Source organism: Ananas comosus, linkage group 4 (assembly GCF_001540865.1).
Source record: "Ananas comosus cultivar F153 linkage group 4, ASM154086v1, whole genome shotgun sequence".
NCBI classification, from domain to species: domain Eukaryota; kingdom Viridiplantae; phylum Streptophyta; class Magnoliopsida; order Poales; family Bromeliaceae; genus Ananas; species Ananas comosus.
The window spans coordinates 12,004,011-12,016,775 of NC_033624.1; the positions used below are offsets into that span (position 1 = coordinate 12,004,011).

The 12,765-nt window shown below is 37.1% G+C and overlaps 1 protein-coding gene across 3 annotated transcripts in view; it reads right to left on the minus strand.

Moving 5' to 3' along the window:
- The window catches only part of LOC109708949 (transcription termination factor MTERF2, chloroplastic-like), a 19,445-nt gene continuing 6,705 nt past the window's right edge, over positions 26-12,765 (minus strand). For 2 of the 3 annotated variants that reach the window (XM_020230918.1, XM_020230917.1), the window contains one exon: positions 4,511-4,713. The gene's annotated coding sequence lies outside the window, so the exon portion shown is untranslated. Of the gene's footprint in view, positions 77-4,510; positions 4,714-12,765 lie in introns of those variants that run through there. The other variant, XM_020230922.1, reaches the window with a different exon arrangement.

Here is a 12,765-nt window from a genome sequence, read left to right on the forward strand (position 1 = left end):
ATTGCATCAGCCCTAATCATTTTTGAATCATTTTTGTCCTGTAGCTTGAAGCGTTTGGAAGCATTTGCGATAGATTCTGCATACAAGAACCAACATAATCGTTGCTAATGTTGAAGCATTTGCCAAAGTTTCTATATACAAGAGCTAAAATAAATTTTTTATTTTATCCTCTTAAAATTTAAAGTTGGCACTGTTATTTTCTCCATAAAATTATCTAATTTGAGAACAAATATAATATTTCCCATACATCCTTATCATTTTTCAAAATAGAGGCAAAAATATAAGAATGCTGAATTAAATGCTACAACTTTAAATTTTTTAAAAAATAGGCTAAATAACATAAAACCTTATCGTCAAAATTTGATTTTTCATTTTTCTTTCCTATCATTTAAAAATTTATACTTTGCCCTCTTGTAAGATGAAAAATATTCATTTCGCGCCCTGCTAGATAGACCTTGGTTCTATTTCATCTCTTTAACTAGTTTAGTAATAAGAATAACGGCTCTATTGTTCCTATGGAGAGAAGAACCTATAATTAGTTTTTCGGGAAATTTCCAAACGAACAATTTCAACTAAATTTTTCAATTTTTTATTTTACTATGTTCAACTCTACGTATTCCTCTATCCGTATAGTACATTAAATGTACAAAAATGGCTATAACAGAAAGTTTCTGTTATTTATATTAACAGCTACTCTAGGAGGAATGTTTTTATGTGGTACTAACGATTTAATAACTATCTTTGTAGCCCCAGAATGTTTTAGTTTATGTTTCTACCTATTATCCGAATATACTAAGAGAGATGTACGGTCTAATGAGGCCATTTAAAAACCTACGCTTTACCCTCTTGTAAAATAAAAAATATTCATTTCGGCCCCTGCCGTTAGTAATCCGTTAGAATTTCGTTTATAAAATATTATTATATATTTTTGGCTAAATTATAGAAAATTTTTCTGTCAAAACTCGATTTTTCACTTTTCTCCCTTGTCATTTAAAAACCTACACTTTGCTCCCTTATAAAATGAAAAATGTTCACAGAGGGTACGGTGTGAACTGTGATGACAAAATGACCATTTTGCCTCTCACCATGTTGAGAGAAGGCTAAGGGCATTTTTGGCATAAAAAATATATAATAATATTTTATAAACGGAACTCTAACGGATTACTAACGGCAGGAGGCGAAATGAATATTTTTTATTTTACAAGAGGGCAAAGTATAGTTTTAAATGATAGGAAGGGAAAGTGAAAAATCGAATTTTGACATAAGAGTTTTATATAATTTAGCCTATATTTTTTTATGCCAAAAATGCCTTCAACCTTCTCTCCTATGAACATGGTGAGCAAAATGATGAGGAGCGAAATAGTTATTTTATCATCACAATTTACACCGTAATTTCCTATAAACATTTTTCGTTTTACAAGGAGGCAAAGTGTAATTTTTTAAATGACCGGGGGGAAAAGTGAAAAATCGAATTTTTACAAAAAAAAAATTTCTGTAATTTAGCCAAAAAAATATATAAAAATTTTAAAAAATAAAGAAGTAAAATAAAAAAAATAAATATTTAGAAGAAGGTTTTATTGCAAATGTGTCACGGTCCGTAAGTGAATAACGAGGTCATTTTTTTTAGCAAACTAAGAGGGCCATGTCCACCAAAAATAATTTAAGCTATTTAAATATACTACTGTTTTACATTTGTCTATAAAAATCGTTGGAGCATGTTACTGCCTTACTCCCCTTCTATCTTTAGTCTCTAGACATGCATACAGAGTTGGAAGATAAATCAACCATTTTTCTCCACTCATCTACTCTGTCAACACACAGGGAAGCTCCGCTTCCTTCAAAACATGAAATTGCACAACTGAACATTCCAAACAGGCTACTGCAGTTGCATGCCGCAAAAGCTATTCGCAGTGTTGTAGCCCAAAAACTACCAAACGCTACCGACTGTCTCTAGTACAAGTGGCAAAAAATTTGATGGTTGATGCCTGAGGTCTTAAGTTCGTATCCTAATTGATTTATATTTTCAGCTAATTTTATTTCTAAATAAAATAAAATAAATGAAGCAAGTAGGATGCTATTTATCTCTCTTTCAAGAGAAAAAAAAAAGCAATTACATTACAGTAGAAAATAGCAGATGTTTCAACTTTCAATACAAGCAGTATCCTCCAGCGGGGGCCGAAGAACAAATTTTCATTTAATGAAATTAAATTGCACAATATTCATGTCTACAACCTTAAGGGTGCGTTTGGTTCGCGCTGTCTTTTAAAGATTCCTAGTAATCCAATGAAAATAAAAAAATATGACGGTGTTTGACTAAACGCACTAAATAATATAGTTGGTAATATTAAATTCACTTCGGAATAAAATTCACCCCAAAGTACTAATCTCATTCCCTTGAGGGAGGGTGGATACATCCTCATATTAATGGATTGGGGTAATCTCTTTCTTTCTTCCTACCCGCCGGCTTATTAATATTATTTTTCTTTACATTCTAACCTTATATCTCTCTCTAAATTTATTTTTCTCTTTAAAATTCAACTTTTTTTTTTCTCTCTCTAAACTAAGCTCTCTCTCTCTCTTTCTAAAATTTCAACTCTCTCACTCCCTCTAATTTCGACTATATTTTTCTTTCTAGTTTTTTAATTATGCTCTCTCTATAACTTATATTCTCTCTCTCTTTTTTCTAAAAAGATGTTGAAACTTTTGATAACATTATCTAAAATTAATTAAATAAATAAATTAATTAATTGTATATTTTTTGTAATATTAAATAACATGGCTAATTAATATTACCGTGCGGGCCAAACACAGGAATTCCACATTCTTAGTAACAGGATGAATAGAAATAAAATTCTCGAATATCTTTTATTCCTAGTAATCTTTCGTAATGCGAACCAAACGCACCCTAAATAGTAACCCCTAAAATTGGGCAATTTTTTGTATACCCCTGACTACTCTTTGACTTTTCTCAAATTTACACTTCATTTTCCAAAATACCCTTTAAAAATCCAAGTCTCTCAATAAACCCATAAAAGCAGGATTATATTTGAAAGAAAACTGGCATATTTATAGGAGCGAATTTGGAAACACAAAGAGCAATTTTGACAAGCAAAAGTAAATTAGACATTTTTCAAAATTTAAAGAGCAAATTAGATATTACCCCTAAAACCATAAACTTTTAGTCACGAAAACACGATTATGTGCTGGCCCTGGCCATACTAATCCTTATCTTCAGTACAGGAATACCCCCCAAACTTGAGATGCCACTGAAAATAATTGGTCATGATATTATTGCACCAAACGAGCACTTTGGAATTAAAAATGATGGAATTACAGCCACCGACTTGCAATCACATAAAAATTTGAAGTTTGAACAAAACATGGACCTACTACCAATCAGGTTCCCTGATGTGTGATTGATCAGTCCCCACAGTTTATGCTTTAAGTATATTTATACACAAATACGTACACACGCAAGTGTACATGTGCTGTATGAGTTGACATAAATCTCAAGGATCTTAAACACTAAGCCATGGCGGAAACACTTTACACATTTAAGTTTACAAAAAGCTCGGTGGTTTCACATGTTTCTGCTATTATAAACAAAACACGATAGTCAGATGAATATATCTAAAACACGCAAAAAAAAAACTCATTTCTAGAGTAGGCCTGCTATACTCTTATGAGTATAGACCTCTTTGTACTCATAAGTTTTCGGTCGTTCAATAAAAAGATATGCGGTTAGGATGATAGTGGTCCCCTAGAGTTGAGTGGATGGTTAATTGAATAGTATGATCTGATCTAATAGGTGAAAATGGTTAAAGAGGTAGATCTAACAACAAACTTATGAGTATAAAGGGATCTATACTAATAAGAGTATAGTAGCCGGACTCCTCATTTCCAAATCTAAGAGCTGGCGATTCATTTTTTTTGTTGAGTGCTGCTGGAGGGAACCAGCATGTAAAAAACTTCATTGCTAACTTGTCACACCCCGGGGCCGATTTTAAAAGCCATTTTGAAAACAGAGTTGCGGAAAACGTGCCATTTTTTTTTATTTTTTTTTTTTTCAACCTGGCCAACGTGACGTACAGACCCGCCACAAATACAAAGTTCCTCTGTCCACTCGGGTAGAGTCTCCTTTGTATTTGCACGGCGTACCAACGGATACAACAGGATCTCAACCACAACCTACATTTACCAATCAACAACCAAAGCATGATATGCATTTCCATACAGCCAACAATCCTTAGAATGATGCATGCCTCTAAGCACTCCTTAGGCGTTGGATGATGCAATGCACAATACAACAAACATCCTATTTAAAAGTGCTCCCCACACGGAAGCTTTTGTTTTTAAACTCTAATTCAATCATTCATAAAAACCATTCGAAAACCTTTTTAAAACTGTTTCCCACACGGAAACTCTATTTTGAAAACCGACTACCTCGAGGGGTAGAAAACCACGATGCATAACTACAAGAAAACCAAATCTCCACAGAACCAAAACCACAGATCGAAAACTCCAATCTCATGTATAAAAGAAACCAACACCACAGTGCACATACATTCAAGCATACATAAGATCAGCTAACTGAACCATTATTAAGAAAACTACTAAATGCGGGAAAGAAATGACCAGGGTGACGGTCGCTACTGCCGTCTAACTAGATCGTCCTCTCGTCGAGCCCAAAATCCAACTCCTCGTCTCTGTCACCTGGGGGGGGGAAAGGGGGGTGAGAAACCGCAACCATGGTTTTCTCAGTGGGTACGACAGAGCCACGAAGGCAAGTCGTAATCACCGGAAACCAAAAGAGATAGATAAACAAATATATATCTGTAAGCTGATATGAAATAGAACTACAGTAGCTACAACAGATAAATAGGAAGCAATAAATGAACCTGCTACTGTATAGAAAACAATGCAAAGAATGCTTCAATGTACTGAATCAGAAACTGTACCCAATCTGTGCCTGCTATATTGGTCCGTAGACCTCAAGCGCTGCCTGTCACTAACTGCACCGACCTGATCCATCCGCCCCGCAGGACGACCCATCCGGATAAGTACACCTTCGATCGGTGGCCAAACCGATCCGGTGTCATGAATACCCCCAAGTGCCGTGACTAAGTCATGCTGGTATGCTCAAACAAAAACAAACCCGGCTAAAGCCGGTGCCTAGGCCGAAGCCAACAACGAGGGTGTACAATGCCAAACTGAAATGGATGCTAGGGCGTACAANTAATAATATTTTATAAACGGAACTCTAACGGATTACTAACGGCAGAGGGCGAAATGAATATTTTTTATTTTACAAGAGGGCAAAGTGTAGTTTTAAATGATAGGAAGGGAAAGTAAAAAATCGGATTTTGACATAAGAGTTTTATATAATTTAGCCTATATTTTTTTATACCAAAAATGCCCTCAACCTTCTCTCCTATGAACATGGTGAGCAAAATGGTGAGGAGCGAAATAGTCATTTTATCATCACAGTTTACATTGTAATCCCCTATAAATATTTTTTGTTTTACAAGGGGGCAAAGTATAGGTTTTTAAATGACAGGGGGGAAAAATGAAAAATCGAATTTTTACAGGAAAATTTTTTGTAATTTAGCCAAAAAAATATATAAAAATTTTTAAAAATAAAGAAGTAAAATAAAAAAATAAATATTTAGAAAAAGGTTTTATTGCAAATGTGTCACGGTCCGCAAGTGAATTATGAGGTCAATTTTTTTAGCAAACTAAGAGGGCCATGTCCACCAAAAATAATTTAAGCTATTTAAATATACTACTGTTTTACATTTGTCTATAAAAATCGTTGGAGCATGTTACTGCCTTACTCCCCTTCTATCTTTAGTCTCTAGACATGCATACAGAGTTGGAAGATAAATCAACCATTTTTCTCCACTCATCTACTCTGTCAACACACAGGGAAGCTCCGCTTCCTTCAAAACATGAAATTGCACAACTGAACATTCCAAACAGGCTACTGCAGTTGCGTGCCGCAAAAGCTATTCGCAATGCTGTAGCCAACAACTACCAAACGCTACCGAGTGTCTCTAGTACAAGTGGCAAAAAATTTGGTGGTTGATGCCTGAGGTCTCAAGTTCGTATTCTAATTGATTTATATTTTCAGCTAATTTTATTTCTAAATAAAATAAAATAAATGAAGCAAGTAGCATGCTATTTATCTCTCTTTCAAAAGAAAAAAAAAAAAGAAGCAATTACATTACAGTAGAAAATAGTAGATGTTTCGACTTTCAATACAAGCAGCATCCTCCAGCGCGGGCCGAAGAACAAATTTTCATTTAATGAAATTAAATTGCACAATATTCATGTCTACAAACTTAAGGGTGCGTTTGGTTCACGCTATCTTTTAAAAATTTCTAGTAATCTAATGGAAATAAAAAAAGATGACGGTGTTTGACTAAACGCAATAAGTAATCTAGTTGATAATATTGGATTCACTTCGGAATAAGATTTATCCCAAAATACTAATCTCATTCCCTTCAGGGAGGGTGAGTATCCTCATATCCTCATATTAATGGATTGGGGTAATCATAATATATCTAATCTTTTTCTTTCTTCCTACCCGCCGGATAATTGGTATTATTTTTCTTTACACTATAATCTTATCTCTCTCTAAACTTTTTTTTTCTCTCTCTAAACTAAGCTCTCTCTCTCTTTCTAAAATTTCAACTCTCTCACTCCCTCTAATTTGAACTATATTTTTCTTTTTATTTTTTAATTATGCTCTCTTTCTCTAACTTATACTCTCTCTCCCTTTTTTTTTTTTTAAAGATGTTGAAATTTTTAATAACATTATCTAAAATTAATTAAATAAATAAAGTAATTAATTGTATATTTTTTGTAATATTAAATAACATGGCTAATTAATATTACCGTGCGAACCAAATACAAAAATTTCACATTCTTAGTAATAAGATGAATAGGAATAAAATTCTCGAATATCTTTTATTCCTAGTAATCTTTCATAATGCAAACCAAACGCACCCTAAATAGTAACCCTAAAATTGGGCAATTTTTTGTATACCCCTGACTACTCTTTGACTTTTCTCAAATTTACACTTCATTTTCCAAAATACCCTTTAAAAATCCAAGTCTCTCAATAAACCCATAAAAGCAGGATTATATTTGAAAGAAAACTGGCATATTTATAGGAGCGAATTTGGAAACACAAAGAGCAATTTTGACAAGCAAAAGTAAATTAGACATTTTTCAAAATTCAAAGAGCAAATTAGATATTATCCCTAAAACCATAAACTTTTAGTCACGAAAACACGATTATGTGCTGGCCCTGGCCATACTAATCCTTATCTTCAGTACAGGAATACCCCCCAAACTTGAGATGCCACTGAAAATAATTGGTCATGATATTATTGCACCAAACGAGCACTTTGGAATTAAAAATGATGGAATTACAGCCACCGACTTGCAATCACATAAAAATTTGAAGTTTGAACAAAACATGGACCTACTACCAATCAGGTTCCCTGATGTGTGATTGATCAGTCCCCACAGTTTATGCTTTAAGTATATTTATACACAAATACGTACACACGCAAGTGTACATGTGCTGTATGAGTTGACATAAATCTCAAGGATCTTAAACACTAAGCCATGGCGGAAACACTTTACACATTTAAGTTTACAAAAAGCTCGGTGGTTTCACATGTTTCTGCTATTATAAACAAAACACGATAGTCAGATGAATATATCTAAAACACGCAAAAAAAAAACTCATTTCTAGAGTAGGCCTGCTATACTCTTATGAGTATAGACCTCTTTGTACTCATAAGTTTTCGGTCGTTCAATAAAAAGATATGCGGTTAGGATGATAGTGGTCCCCTAGAGTTGAGTGGATGGTTAATTGAATAGTATGATCTGATCTAATAGGTGAAAATGGTTAAAGAGGTAGATCTAACAACAAACTTATGAGTATAAAGGGATCTATACTAATAAGAGTATAGTAGCCGGACTCCTCATTTCCAAATCTAAGAGCTGGCGATTCATTTTTTTTGTTGAGTGCTGCTGGAGGGAACCAGCATGTAAAAAACTTCATTGCTAACTTGTCACACCCCGGGGCCGATTTTAAAAGCCATTTTGAAAACAGAGTTGCGGAAAACGTGCCATTTTTTTTTATTTTTTTTTTTTTCAACCTGGCCAACGTGACGTACAGACCCGCCACAAATACAAAGTTCCTCTGTCCACTCGGAGAGAGAGAGAGAAGAGGGGGAGGAGTGTAGAGATGAGGGAGGGGAGAGTGGAATGAAGCGAAGTAGCATCGGTTAGTGTATTTATTCTCTTATCAAGAGAAAAAAAAAAAGAAGCTGAATACATGGTACGTAGAGAGATATGAGTAGAGGTTTTCGACTTTCAAGAGTAAGACAGCATCCCTCGCGCCGCGGCCGAAGGAACAAAGTTTTGCATTTAAATGAGATGTAAATGTGACAGGGCAATATGTCATGTCTACAGGAACTTCGGTGCCGTTTGTTCACGCCATCGTTGCGTTTTAAAAATTTCTAGTAAGCGTTAGAGTGGAAATAAGAGAAAGATTGTAGGCGGTGTTGTGCACTAAAAGCAATAGAGTAATACTATTGATAAGATGGTTCAGCTTCGGGAACTGAGATCCTTACCAAAGAAGGCTATATGCTCGCCATTCCGTTGCAGTGAGGGTGGATATCTCGATATGTGCCTCATACTTAATGGATTGGGTACGATTCATAAGTGTAAGTAGGTCTAGATCTTTTCTCTGTTCGTCCTTACCCCGGATATAAGGTTGGATTTATTTGTTTTTACACTATAGCGAGTTATCTGTCCTAACTGTTTTTTTCTCGGTTGCTCTAGGACTGAAGCTCTCTCTCTCTTTCTAGACAGTTTCAACGATCTCTCAGCTCCTGGGTCGTAATTGGAACGTATCTTGTCTGTTTTATTTTTATATATGCTGCTCTTTCTCTAAACTGTAGTATCTCTCTCGTCCCGTGGTTTTTTTGTTTTGGATAGATGGTTGAGTTAATTGTGTAGATAACGGATTATGCTAAGGAATTAAGTGTAGATGAAATTAATAGTAAATGTATTGTAGTAGTTCTTTTTGGTAGATGATTAGAATAATCATGCTAATTCGAATATTACGAGTGGGCGAACCAGATACTAAATGTTCAGCATGGTCTTTAAGTAATGAGAGAGAATATGGGAATGAGAAAGTCTCGAGAGTACGGTGTTTGAGTCTAGGTAAATCTTTCATAATGCAACCAACCGCAGCCTAAATCGTAACCACTAAAATTGGGCAAGTTTTGTCTACCCCTGACTACTCTTTGACTTTTCCTCAATTTACACTCTCATTTTCCAATAATACCCTTTAAAATTTCAAATCTTGCTCAATAACCCAATAAAAGCAGGATTATATTTGAAAGAAAAACTGGCATATTTATAGGAGCGAATTTGAAAGCACAAAGAGGAATTTTGACAATATCAAAGTAATAGACTATTTTCAAAACCTCGAAAGAGACCAAATTGATATCCCTAAAACATTAAACTTTATAGTCAGAAAACACGATATTGCTGCGCCCTTCCTGGACCCATACTAACCTTATTCTCAGTAGGCAGGAATTACCCCCAAACTTGGAGATGCCAACTGAAAATAATTGTCATGGATATTATTGCACAAAATCGACACTTGGAATTAAAAATGATGGAATTACAGCACCGACTTGCATACACATAAAAATTTGAATTTGAAGCAAAACATGGACCTAACCAATCAGGTTCACGCTGATTGTGATGATCGTCCGCCGACACGTTATGCTTTAACTATATTTATACAAAATAGCGTACACAGCAAAGTGTAATGTGGTCTGTATGAGTTGAACATTAAATTCAAGTTTAATCTAAACACTAAGCCAAGGCGGAAACACTTTACACATTTAAGTTTACAAAAAGCTCGGTGGTTTCACATGTTTCATGGCTATATAAACAAACAGATAGTCAGATGAATATATCTAAAACACGCAAAAAAAAAACTCATTTCTAGAGTAGGCCTCTATACTCTTATGAGTATAGACCTCTTTGGATCTCATATTTTCGGCGTTGCATAAAAAGAATGCGTTTAGGATGATAGTGGTGCCCTACGAGTTGAGTGGCATGGTGTAAGTTGAATAGTATGATCTGATCTAAATAGGTGAAAATGGTTAAAGACGGTAGATCAAACAACAAACTTATAGTATAAGGGATTATACTAATAAGAGTATAGTAGCCTGGACTCCTCATTGTCCAAATTTAAAGCTGGCGATTCATTTTTTTTGTTGAGTGCTGCTGGAGGGAACCAGCATGTAAAAAACTTCATTGCTAATTGTCACAAAACCACGGGGGCCGATTTTAAAGCCACTTTTGAAAGACAGATTGCGGAAATACATGCCCATTTTTTTATTTTTTTTTTTTTCAACCTGGCCAACGTGACGTACAGACCTCGCCACAAATACAAGTTCTCTGTCTCGTCGTGTGAGTCTCCTCTTGTATTTCACGCGTTACTCACGCATACAAACAGGATGCTCACCTACAACCTACATATTACCAATCAACAACCAAAAGCATGACTATGCATCTTCGCATACGAGGCCAACAATCCTTAAGAAATGATGCAATGCCTCTAAGCACTCCGTAGGCGTTGATGAATGGCAATGGCACTAATCAACAAACATCCTATTTAAGTGCTCCCACACGGAATCTTTTGTTTTTAAACTCATATTCCAATCAATGTCATAAAAACCATTCGAAAACTTTTTAAAACTGTTATCCCACAGCGAAACTCTATTTTGAAAACCGACTAACCTCGAGGTAGAAACCACGATCATAATACAAGAAAACAAAATCTCCACAAAGCAAACCCGATGGACAACATCAGATCTCAATGTATAAAAAAGCCACACCGAGCAGTGCACATACATTCAGCATATCACTTAAGATCATGCTAACTGAACCCTTATTAAGAAAACTACTAAATGCGGGAAAGAAATACCAGGGTGAACGGTCGCTACTAGGCCGTCTAACTAGATCGTCCTTCTCGTGACCGCCCTCCCCGCTCTCTTAGGCGCCGCCTGGCCACCTTCCTTGCCACGGTCGCTGACCCAAATCCAACTCCGTCTCCTGTCACCTGGGGGGGGCAATGGGGTGAGAACCGCAACCATGGTTTTCTGCAGTGGGTACGACAGAGCCACAAGGCAAGTCCGTTAATCACCGGAAACGCAAAAGAGTAGTGATAACAACATATGATACTCTGTAGCTGATATCGAATAGAAGCAACAGTATCTACAACAGATAAATAGGAAAGCAATAAATTGAACCTGCTACTCGTATAGAAACATGGCACAAAAAGGTCAATTTACTGAATCAGAACTGTACCAATCTGTGCCGCTATATGGTCCGTAGACTCAAGCGCGCCTGTCACTAACTGCACGGTGGCCGACCTGACCATCGCGCCCGCAGGACACCCATCCGGATAAGTACAACTTCGTGTGCGGCCAAACCCCCTGATCACCGGTGTCATGAATACCCGCCAGTGCGTGATGAAGTCATCTGGGTATGCTCAACACAAAACCAAACCGGCTAAAGCGCGGTGCCTAGGCCAAGCCATACAACGAGGGTGTAAGCAAGGCCAAACTGAAATGGATGCTAGGTGCGTACAACGCCGAAGCCTCGTCAACCCAATCGAACATCACACGAAAGAGAGTCGATGTGTTGCCTGGACCCAAGGTCCACAGAGATACTGAAATACAAATGCAAAGCTGCTCTACATTCTATCAACTACTAACGCAATATGCAATCAAAGAGGTAGCGCATATACGAAAACAAAGTCAAACAATGAATGTATGAGGACTAAATAGCGGTATAAAAAACAGGAGATAGGGGTGAAACGCTTCTACCCGACAACACAGCTCGAAGCCCCAGCTGTACTGTCGCGTCGGAACACGCGTACCAGCAGTAGTCTACCGGACTAAGAAATCCCCAAGTCAGTATCCAATACCCACTAAACCAAGCACGAACCTCACAAACCGCCCACATCAGGATCCCCGGAATCGATTCCAAAAACGGATACCGTAACATCACGCGTGAATCCTGCGAAATCAAACCGGACGCCGTCGGGACCCACTAAGTGTCCAACCGCCGAATCACCGACATCGTACCACGAGTCACCCCTGCCCCAAAAGCATTCCAAATTGTGGATGCTGGGGCGAACAGCAAGGTCACAACAATACGATCATCGCCCGGATAATCGTACGAATCCGGGTTCCCGGAAGTGTCTATTTCGACACCTGGAACCCTCCGTCGCTCACTATCATCATCGAACCCACAAAATGACGATGGTGACAGCCAACAAGGCTCAGCGACAAACACGAAGCACACCAAATACGCGTCCGAAAGGATGCCGAAAACCGAAACCGGCGTTCTTCGTGCGGAATTTCCCGCAAACGCACCGAAATGCACCGATTTCCGCGAAAGCTAACGAGCATGACAATCAGTCCAGCGGTCCTTACAAACTCCACACACTGCCACGAGTGAGCACCACGCAAAGCACAAATGCCATAAAAGACGCCTCTAATTACAATAAATATATCATTTATGTAATTTGAGCGATCAGTCGGCTCGTTGCCACAGAAAACCCGAGGACCTCCAGTCCAAAGACGACAAGCGTACAGACAGGTCTCAACGTACCGGAGTCCGTGCTCACGTGATCGGACACACGCTCGCTATGGA